This window comes from Hydra vulgaris, chromosome 15 (assembly GCF_038396675.1).
Source record: "Hydra vulgaris chromosome 15, alternate assembly HydraT2T_AEP".
NCBI classification, from domain to species: domain Eukaryota; kingdom Metazoa; phylum Cnidaria; class Hydrozoa; order Anthoathecata; family Hydridae; genus Hydra; species Hydra vulgaris.
In genome coordinates, this window is record NC_088934.1 from 50,457,501 (window position 1) to 50,468,391 (window position 10,891).

General features: G+C 28.8%; 1 long non-coding RNA gene across 1 annotated transcript in view; it reads left to right on the plus strand.

Annotated features, from left to right (window-relative positions):
- The window catches only part of LOC136092488 (uncharacterized), a 2,585-nt gene extending 866 nt beyond the window's left edge, over nt 1–1,719 (plus strand). Inside the window, exons 2-3 of the long non-coding RNA XR_010644410.1 lie at nt 779–830; nt 1,217–1,719. This is a non-coding gene — a long non-coding RNA (uncharacterized LOC136092488). The remainder of the gene's footprint in view (nt 1–778; nt 831–1,216) is intronic.
- The last annotated feature ends 9,172 nt before the right edge of the window (nt 1,720–10,891 follow it).

The following is a 10,891-nucleotide window of genomic DNA, read 5'->3' on the forward strand; positions in this document are numbered from 1 at the left end:
AAGTTAATAAAAATTTTTTGTCTAAACTTTTTAAAAAGAAAAAGAAACTTATATATCGATGGTATGTATTATATTTCTTTATGATATTTTATCTTTACATTTAATATTACACGTTTACATTTAATATTTACTGAAAAAAGAAAATTCTGTTTTTAAAGTTATAACTTTCTGCCTTAATTCTCATTATTTTTTCTTTAAAAAAGTTGTTTAAGATCAAATCTCCGTGTATTTTTTAATATTCCTTAAATTTCTTTAAAATCCTTTTTTTTTAGCCTCAGTTTTAATAGTGGTAACCCTGTTTAAGAAAATGTTTTTTAGCTGTAATTAGCAAGACGATATGTACTTAGGAAAATGATCTTTTGTAAAATCTTCTATTTGCTTTTTTGTAATATTTTTTGTAATTTTAATTTTTTATTTCATTCTTAAAACGTTTTTCATTTTGACTTTTAATATATATGTACCAATTTTTTAGCTGTTATTTTTATTTTATTAAAGTTTATTAAAGTTTTAGTCTTTTATATTTAAATTGTTGTTTCACAAATTCAAAGCCCAGTCAATGTATGTATTTAAGCCCACAATGGTTCTTTCAGTTTTATCACTGTGTGTTAAAGTATACTAACAAATGGTAAAAATACAATACTTAGCTTAACTTGACAGTTTAAAATATGCAAATATTTACACGAATAAAAAATTATTAAGAAAAAGCTGATTAAATTTGTTTTTAAAATAAAGTTTTAAAGTTTAAGTAAGCATAATGATTTTCATATTTTATTAATAGGAGGATTGTCTCAATAAAATGAAACTAACTTTTGGCACTATTATCTTGCTATGTAAGTAATTTGATTTAATATTCGTTTTGATTTTTTAAAGCTAGTTTATCTTTTTTGACGCCTGGGTGATAAACCTGCGGGGATGATGGTTTTATGTTTGCAAGTTTCTAAAAGATTTTAACCTTTTTAATTTCTTAACACGACGCACGGTGTTGAAACGCGTTAGTTAAATACCGCGCTACTAGGAATATTTGTTATGCTAAATACCGCGCTAATAGAAATAGTTATTTTAATAAAAACATTAAAAAATAATTATGCTATTTGAACATTAAACCTTGGAGGATTTGAAACTTTCGCATTTAGTTTCCATGACTTTTTAAATCTCTAGGTTGCCATTAAGCATAAAGCTCGACTTTTGCATTTCTGACTTTTTTAAATTTTTTTAGGTCTTTGTGTACAGAATATTTTTACACTCGTTTGTTATAAGGAATATCCAAATGTAACAGAAGTTTGTGAATCTAATCATATATGCAAAGTGGAATTAATATATTTACGAAAAAGCATTAACGAATCTTTTGATTCTCCAAATATTAATAGACTGTGTGTTCCGAGCAATGATTGTGAAATTTCTCAAATGGATAAGGATAACTGTATTACAGTTGCAATGGAAAAGACTTGCATTTTTTGTTGCAATCAAGATAGATGCAATAATTTGAATGCAACGAACTGGAATGTAAGAAAAAATGCAACGAGCGGCGATAAAATCATATCATCATTCATGGTCATAATTTCGCTTACGTTTATTGTTTATCATGTGTTCCAAACTGTTTAAACTGTTTGTTTTTATTATATTTACAGTTTTGAATATGACTTAACTTGTATAAATAAACTTGGGTAAATTTGGAACAATTAGTTATGAAAATACTGACAAATTATAAATATATAAATAATAAAACAAATAATATATTTATATATAAGTATATTTACATACATATATATATGTATATATATATAGATATATATATATATATATATATATATATATATATATATATATATATATATATATATATATATATATATATATATATATATATATATATAGATATATATATACACACAAACATGTATATATATACACATGTACATATAAATATATATATATATATATTTATATATACATGTGTGTGTGTGTATATATATATATATATATATATATATATATCTATAATATATATATATATATATATATATATATATATATATATATATATATATATATATATATGTATATATATATATATATATATATACATTGTTTGTTTTTAATAGAAATTAATTCTCTAACATTATTATGAATTTATATTGTTTATTTTATAGAAATGCTTTACGATTTTTTTTTTTAATATAAATTTTAGATTTTAATTTCGTTTTCGTTTTTAAAAAAATTTCAAAATATTTGTATATTAAATATATAATCTGGTTAGATGTCTACTCTGGCCGTCTAAGGAAGGCGGTGCAAACTTCCTAGTATAAAGCTCAAATTAAAATTTGCTATAATAATAATTAAAATTGCTGATGTAATATTTGATTGGTTAGCTCGATTATTAGATTTGAATTTAAAGTGTTTTAATCCAACTCTATTACTCATTTATGCATAGCTATATTAACTATGCAAATATTGCTGGGGGAAGCACTAGCAAAAGAAAATAGCGTACTCTTTATCATCACCAGAAACACGCAATACATTAATTTGTTTTGAAAATCGCCTTTGCATACAAAGTTTTTATTTAAAAATATTTTGCATACAAAGTTTTTATTTAAAAATATTAAAGTACTTAATATCTATGACGTTAATGTATATAAAATATTATGTTTTATGTTTCAATGTAAAATCAATCCGTTATTACACATTTTTTGTTTTAAAGATTTTCTTACCTTTAAAACAAAAAATAAGTTTACGCCACGAAATCATAACTTACTCTATGAACCCTTTTGTCGAACAAATTTCAATCGCTTATCGTGCGCCAGAAATACGCAATACATTAATTTGTTTTGAAAATCGCCCTTGCATACAAAGTTTTTATTTAAAAATATTTTGCATATTTTTGGAATATAATACCTAATTTCCGGAACAAAATCGTTTTACCAAAATTTTGATTTATCTATCAATCACTTATCAGTGTCCTGATAAGTGACTATTTATCTATATACATTCCCAGTCTACAAAAAGAAGTTAAAAGATTTCATTCTCTTTTGTGACAATACTTTGAAATAGTTTTAAAAATAAGAAATTTATATAAAAATGTACTTTTGTTTTTGTATTTCGTCACTTTTATTTATATACGTATTAATGGTCTAAGTTGAATTTTGTTATAACGTTTTATGATTCTGGGGATCATTAGATCTTCTATCATACCAAGATTTCATTTAAACTAGTCGTTTTTTTCCTGTTTTCATCAAGATTTTAAAGTAAAGGAAATTAAATTTTGTGAAAAATTTTAGTGGGAATTCGAATCTAGAAGAAAAAATTAAAAAAAAGACGTCTTGCTATGGGGGCACACTTAGTTTTGAACAAAAGAATGACTAATTAAAGAGAAAGAATAATAATTAAATAAATATTTGTAAAATATTTGGTAAAATTAATATAAACTATGTTGAACATTGTGAAAATGTCATATTTAATTAAAAAGTTACAGAAATAAAGACATAAAGGGGTTTTTGGAAGGCTGTTTTTGGTTTTTAATTAAAATTGGTCGATTTTTTCATTTTTTAGACAGTGAATTTTACCGTAGGGTGTGCCGTATTTTCCTGTTTTTGTTAAGTTTTTATTAAGTAAATATAAAAACAGTTGATTTTTGTGAAGAATTTCATCAGAAATGCGAATCTTCAAATAAAAAATAGATCTACAAATGTGTTGCTTGGAGGATCTGCTTTTTTATAGAAAAAATAATTCAATAAGAAATTATGAGGAAGAATTACAGTTGTTATAGTTTTATATAAGAGTTATAACTATTTAACTATAATATATAAATATAACTATTTAACTATAATATATAAATATAACTATTTAACTATAATATATAAATATAACTATTTAACTATAATATATAAATATAACTATTTGTTTGATAGTAAAAACGACATAACAAAAGTAAAAATAGAAGTAGAAGGATCCAGTTTTTTTTTGATATATTAAACAAGAACTTTCCGCTACATCCATGTACCAGGTGGCAGATTTTTGTTTCATTTTACACTAAAAAAATCAACTAAGAAAGAAACTCACTTTTATTATGACGCATTTAAGAAATCACGATCATCTTTATCGCACCAAAGTGGAGGTTTTATTCTTCAAGTGTTTCAACTAAACTAGTATTCAAACTGTCTACCTTTGTACTGTATCCTTTCTATTTAAGAAATTGAAATGCAAAAATTATTTTACTTTTAAAATGAACTTTCTTAGACTTAAATAAACCTTTTGTAGGAAACATACAAAAAAATGTTATTCAACTATTTGATTATAATACTTTAATATTCTCTAAAAACCATAAAATATTAACAATGTTTTAAAAACATTAAAAATTACTCTCAAATAATATTTAATGTAAAGTGCTACACACAAAAAAATAAGGGTATTTATGTATAACATTTTGCGCATATCTAGTTATGCTTGATATGGTTTCAACAGAAAAGTTTCATGTACAGGGCTTTGTCTTGGAGCGTATAAAGAGCTATATTGCCCACCCAATCCATGTTTTGTTGCTATAGTCCTGTATTACAGGACTGCGTACATATCATACTGTTATAAAGTGTATGATACAGTTATGAAGTGTATGGTTATGTAATTCAAATCCATGGATGAAAAGGCAAAAACAAATTTGTAATATCAAAATAGTTTTTTTAAGTAGCACTTAATATATTTAACTAAAAATTTATCTTAGACATGTTTAACTATGATATATTTAACTAAAAATTTATCTTGTTAAGATCATCTTTTTATGAAATAATTATTTGAGGTGAGTAGACAAAAATCCATGTTGCTACCCAAGGTCGGAGCGAATGAGGGGTGTGTGTGTATGTGGTGGCGGTGGTGGTAGGGGGGATATAGCTCTGCCTTATGCTTGGGAGAGGTGATAAGACCAGTCCCATGAATGAGAGATAGAATTTAAGACCTACCCTTGTTAACGACACTGTTGAAAAATTTCCAAAAGTCTCTAGAGCCTAACTTCTGAGATAAGATTTAGTGAACTGAGAATAATGGAGCTTTGCATCTAACAGCACCTTTTAACATCAATTTCTTGCAATAATAAACAGCCGTTTGTTCTCGAGAAATTTGTTTTTTAAAAAAGATAAAAAATGATTACGTTTAGATATAGCAGCAGCACAAGAGGGTAAAAACAATAGAGTAGAATGAGGCTTGACTTGGAAACGACGAGAAGGAATAAAAGCTTCCATTCCTGCCTGAATACAGGAGGCTATGTAGGATGCGCATTTTTTAGCTAAGAAGTAAAAGACATTAGCCCAAAGACCGTCACGAAGAAAATCACGAAAAGAATCCCATTCAGCTTTAGGGTAAAAGTAGGTAGTGCAATGATAGGGTGAGCCCAAAAAGAAAGTACAAGATGAAAGATTTAAGAAGATCATTGAATGGTCAGAACCGCCTAATGGAGAAAAAGGAGAAACTAAACACAAGCTACGGTTAGAGACCAGGCATAAATCAATGAGTTAAGGTAAAATCATTAGGGTTGTCAAGAAATAAAGTAACGAAGTTAGCTATCTGAGTAAGATTATTAAGAAATGCAAAGTCTTTAGTGCCAGGGTCAGTGGCACTAGAGCTAAGCAGTTCCGGGTTAATGAGCATTAAAGTCACCAATAAAAACAATATTGGAAGAGAGGCAAAGAGAGAGGGCATGGTCAACTAGATCAGAAATTACTAAAAGAAAAAAATCTAAAAGAGTGCAGTCTTGAGAAGAAGGAGAACGATAAAGAGCGAAGAGAAAGGTGATAGAGTGAAGAAGAGCTTAGTGGAAGCACATAAAGGAATGGTCAAAGGATTTGAACCTAATTTCACGACAAATTTGTGATGGGGTGCGTATGTATACTCCCAAGCCAAGCATGTGGCTAATAAAGTTTTTGCGAATCAAAAGGTACTACTCATCAACACTGAGATTAGAAAAAGGAATAGCAGAACTTTTGGCATGATTTAAGTTTAAAGAGAACTTGACTCTTGATTCATAGATAGAGCACGGCAATGAGCTATGCAATTTTCTTAGTTCTGTTATTTAACCCTATATTGTAACATAGAGCTCCTTATGCGGCCTTGACAATGTTCACCAAAAGTATTAACAGAGGCACCATACATAGCGCAACACGGCACTGTTAACACTCTGATATTTTGCAGCTATTTAATTGAATTAGCCTCTCTGAGAGCTACCACAGAGTTCGGGAAACTTTACTAGCAGCCGGCCTCAGGACAATTAAACTAAGTTCAGCTGTACCCTCATTAGGCGATAACAGGAAGAGTGGCATAGGCAAAATTAAGGAGACACAAGTAAAAATTTATGAGAAAATGTATGTCAAAAGTATGTATGTATATATATGTATGTATAAAGGGTTCTTTCGTCGACTGTGTGCATACGAACTGTTCTCTCTTAAGCGCCTACGAACAGTTGTGTTACTCACTTGTAATTTAAGAACATCTTTGATTTTCTTAACCAATGAAAATGGTTTCCTTTTAACATATCTATCAATTCGTTGCTCTTCTTGTGCGGTGGTCTTACGTTTTCAACCTCGTTTTTCAACTTTAGCATTATAAGTTATGGCAATTGAAATCATATTTGCTGAATATCCGAGAATATTTTGTATTCATTGAGCATACACAAATAAACAAAGAATATATTATAATTGAAGTAATACTTCTTCTATAAGAATTTCGAAAATTTTTTTAAACTTTATTAACTAATTTTAAAATCAATACAACCACTGCTATTTTAATGTATTTCCTCAATTACAATAATCTTATCAAAAATAACGTTATTCTTGGATGTTTTAATTCTTGTTTGCTCAATTTACTTATCTTATTCACAATCTACAGTAACGGTTGGCTTTAGTTAGCCATCCGAAATGAGAAACAGGACCTAAGGGAAAAAGTTAAAGGGAAAAGTCCCTCAAAATTTAGGAATTTTTTGATTTTTTTTTTTTTTTTGCTGATATGAAAGTAAAATTATTAAGAAATTGAATGATGAAAACAATCTTTAAAAAGCAAAACTTTTTGTTAAATAAATTACATTTTTGTATGGTCATCTATGTGTCACTTTTCCCGGGCAACGTCCGTGGTTACCGGAAAGTTATCAATAAAACACATTCACGACCCCTTTATTTTCATTATTTTTTTCAGTTTTGTTAGAAATGCAAGCTAAAAGTCATATTTCAAAACCTCATATTTGAAAATCCGTGCTTAGATCCCTCATTTTAAGTCATCTTTTCAAGCTAAAAATCTGTAATTGAGTAAAAATGAACAAATCAAAAACAACAAATAGTGATGAAAGTGTTACTGAGAGTAAAGTTTTCTACTAAACGTCTTAGAAAACGTAAACTTTCTTTTTATGGAATGAGAAAGCAAGAAAAAACTGTAAATATTGGTTTAAATAGTGTCAATAGTAATGATGTAAATATGACAAACTATGTAAATACTGAAAGTTAATATGTATATAAAAGAAAAGTTAAGCCAGTCATGGCACAAAGTAGAAACTCAGACTATGTTAGTGGCAACAGATTGTTGACATGGAAATTCTTGCCTCCATATTTATGAAACTTGCATATCTTCAATTTTGTCATTTTTCTCAAAACGCAGGTTTTTAACCTCCCAGCAGAAGTATCTTAAAAACCGTTTGACCAATTTATATGAAATTTTCAGGAAGTGTTCCTCTCATAAAGATGTGTATACAATAAGCAGACAACTTTCTAAACAGAAAAAAATTAAAATGATAGCAAAAATTAAACATGGCTACCACTTGACAGAAAAGTTGTAAACAAAAACTGTCTGTTTATTGCATAGTTCTATCTTTCATCAATAAATTGACTTTATTCTTTGCCAGGGTGAAGGAACTAATTTCCCTTTTTTCCTTAGTTACCAGGTTACCATGGTGGTAATATGGCAATATGGTGCGATATTTTATGATAGAACTTTTTGATTTTTAAGATTTATTTAAAAACATATAACAACTTTGTAAATGCTTTACTTTAGAAATTTTTTTTTGAGGGACCTTACCTTTAAGGTTTATTAAACTTCCAGGTAATATTCTAGATCTTATTGCTGTTTAGATTCTGTGTCCGTAAGCCTGATTAGCCAAAAGATCCTTAAATATTTTGTCTTACAAAATAATAAGTGGTTTACCTAAAGATACTTTTTCAAAATTTTTGTTTGCAACCGGATCTGTAACTGAATTTAGCAGTTTTCCTAATTCGCGCAAACATATACTGTTCAAAAATGTTTTTCCGTTTTACTTAATCATAAGATGTCTGAGGGGTAGTTCATTATTATGAAAAGCACATATGAGGCGTTGCGAACGAAAGGGGCACAATTTTCGAAAACAACCAATTTTCGAAAATCCGTTTTCTTTAACCATTTTTTACTTTAGTCTGTCATCTACAATATAACACAAGATCAACGTGTCAGTGGGCCTCTTTCTGACTGAAAATCCCTTGTTATTTAGATGTGATAAAATCTGAAGAAACACACTTTGTAACGAGTAAAACGTTCGTCCGAATAAAATATTTTCAAATAATTTTATTTTTTAATTTATTAAATTTTTTTTTAATGATAAAACTGTTATTACGCAAAAAAAAAACTTTAAAATGATGTATATTTTTCATCAGTTTACCTAAATTATTGATATAAATCAAGCAAATTTCAGTCTAGAAACTTCAAACGCAATTTACTCAAAACTTGATTTTGGTTGGTGTGCCCCTTTTGTTCGCAGCGCCTCATATAAGTTAATTCAACCTTTTAATAAGTTTTAGTTCAACAAATTGTATGACACTTCCTGCGCATCCAGAATTAACATTTTTTGAACCAACCAAAATATAAAAAAATGACTAACTTTTCTAAAAACAATCTTTACAAGAACCCCTTCAATTGAGCTCAACATAGTTTTATATTGAGTTCAACATAGTTTATATTGAGTTCAACATAGTTTATATTGAGTTCAACATAGTTTATATTGAGTTTAACATGGCTTATATTTAATTCAACATAGTTTATATTAAGTTCAACACGGTTTATATCGAGTTTATCTAATGTTTTACAAAAATATTTTTGTTTATAAATATTTTTTCTCTTTAATTAGCTTTATTTTAGCCATATTCTTGTTCAAAACTAATTGTTTCCAAAAGCAAGACGTCTTTTTTTAAGTTATTTTTTCCAGATTCGGATTCCCAATAAAATGTTTCACAAAATTAAATTTCTCTTACTTTAAAAACGTGATGAAAACCGAAAAAAACGACGCACTCTACCGTCACATTTTTTGTATAAGATATGAAAAAAGTGCGTACCGTGCGTAGTACGTACTTTTATAACAAGACACTTCACAAAAACTCACTATCTGAAATTATTTTTATGATTTTTTAAACCAAATACTCAATTGTCGTAGTATTTAACATAGTAGTTAATGATAATTTTATTAAAAATTTTACAAAACTTTTTTTCGAAAAGTTATAGTTTCCCCCTCTTAATTAAGTCATATTTTAGTTATTTTTGCGTTCAAAACAACGCTCAAAACAACCCATCCAGGAAAGCATCATTTTTTTGAAATTTTCTTTTACAGATTTAGAATCACAACAAAATTCTTAACCAAAATTAATCTAGCTGTTTTAAAATTTGTTAAGAAGTTGTTTCTTTCTGCGCAGTTTTGAAAAAGTTGTGCTTTGAGTTTTTGCAAGATCAAAAACTTTATTTTGATGATGTTGCTTTTTGTTTATGCTGAGGTACTGCGAAGTCAATTATGTTGATTTTGCTGTTAACTTTGTATTATTAGTCTGAAAATAATTTAGACAAAGTCTAGATCACTTTCAGACGTTGCGCACAATAGCTGGTGCAGTTGACTGACGGTATTATTCATTGTTTAGATTGCAGTTGATTTTTTTTGTTCTCCCGACCGGTGTGCATGATTTTGCACTTATCTACATTAAAAGACATCAGCCATGTGTGTGACCACTTAACTGGTTTGTTGATGTTGTCTAGGAGTTTTATGGTATCTTCGTTCGACTTGAAAACGCCAATTATTTCACAGTTAGGTGTATTCATCTTAAAATGATGTCGTATTTAGTCTGGTAGATCATTTATGTGTTTGAGAAATATGAGTGGTCCAAGAACAGATCCTTGTAGAACACCTCTAGAGATTGTTTTCCATTCAGATTTGTTATCACCAAGAGTTACACGTTGTAGGCGGTTGTTTAACCAGCTATCGATTCATTTATACAAGATATTCAGCTTGTGCAGTAGACAACGGTGTGGAACTTTGTCGAATGTTTTTGAAAAGTCGTATATATGATGTTGGTTGGGTGGCTTTCGTGGGCAGCTTCGTCAGGTTCTATCGCAAGTTTCGAATAGGTTAGTGAAGCAACTTTTTTGCATTTGGAATCTGTGTTGAGCAGGGCTAATGAGTTTATTTGTGGTCAGGTGATTGATGATGTGTCTGTGTATAAGACTTTCCAATATTTTGCGAGAGAAAAAGTGCGTGAGATAGGTCGATAGTTTGAAGGGTGTAACTTGCAGCCTATGAGGATGGAAGTGATTTTAGCTTACTTCCATTGGAAAGGTAATTCGCTAGCCTCAAGCAACACAGAGAACATAATGCTGAGTGCAATGGCAAAACTTAACGCACAGTAATTAAGAACGCGCGGGTGAATGCCATCGAGTCCCATTGATTTGGTTTTGATCAAATACGAACGCGTTTCTTTGACAGACTTGTATAATGTGAAGGTGTTCAGCTGGTGCATGCTAGAGTAGCGAGGGTTAAATATCGAACGCGATCCTATTGGCTTGGTTTCAAAGACTGATTGAGAATAATCATTTAGTGTGTTTCTGATTACTTTAGTGTTGCTGTTGCTGTTTGACAATT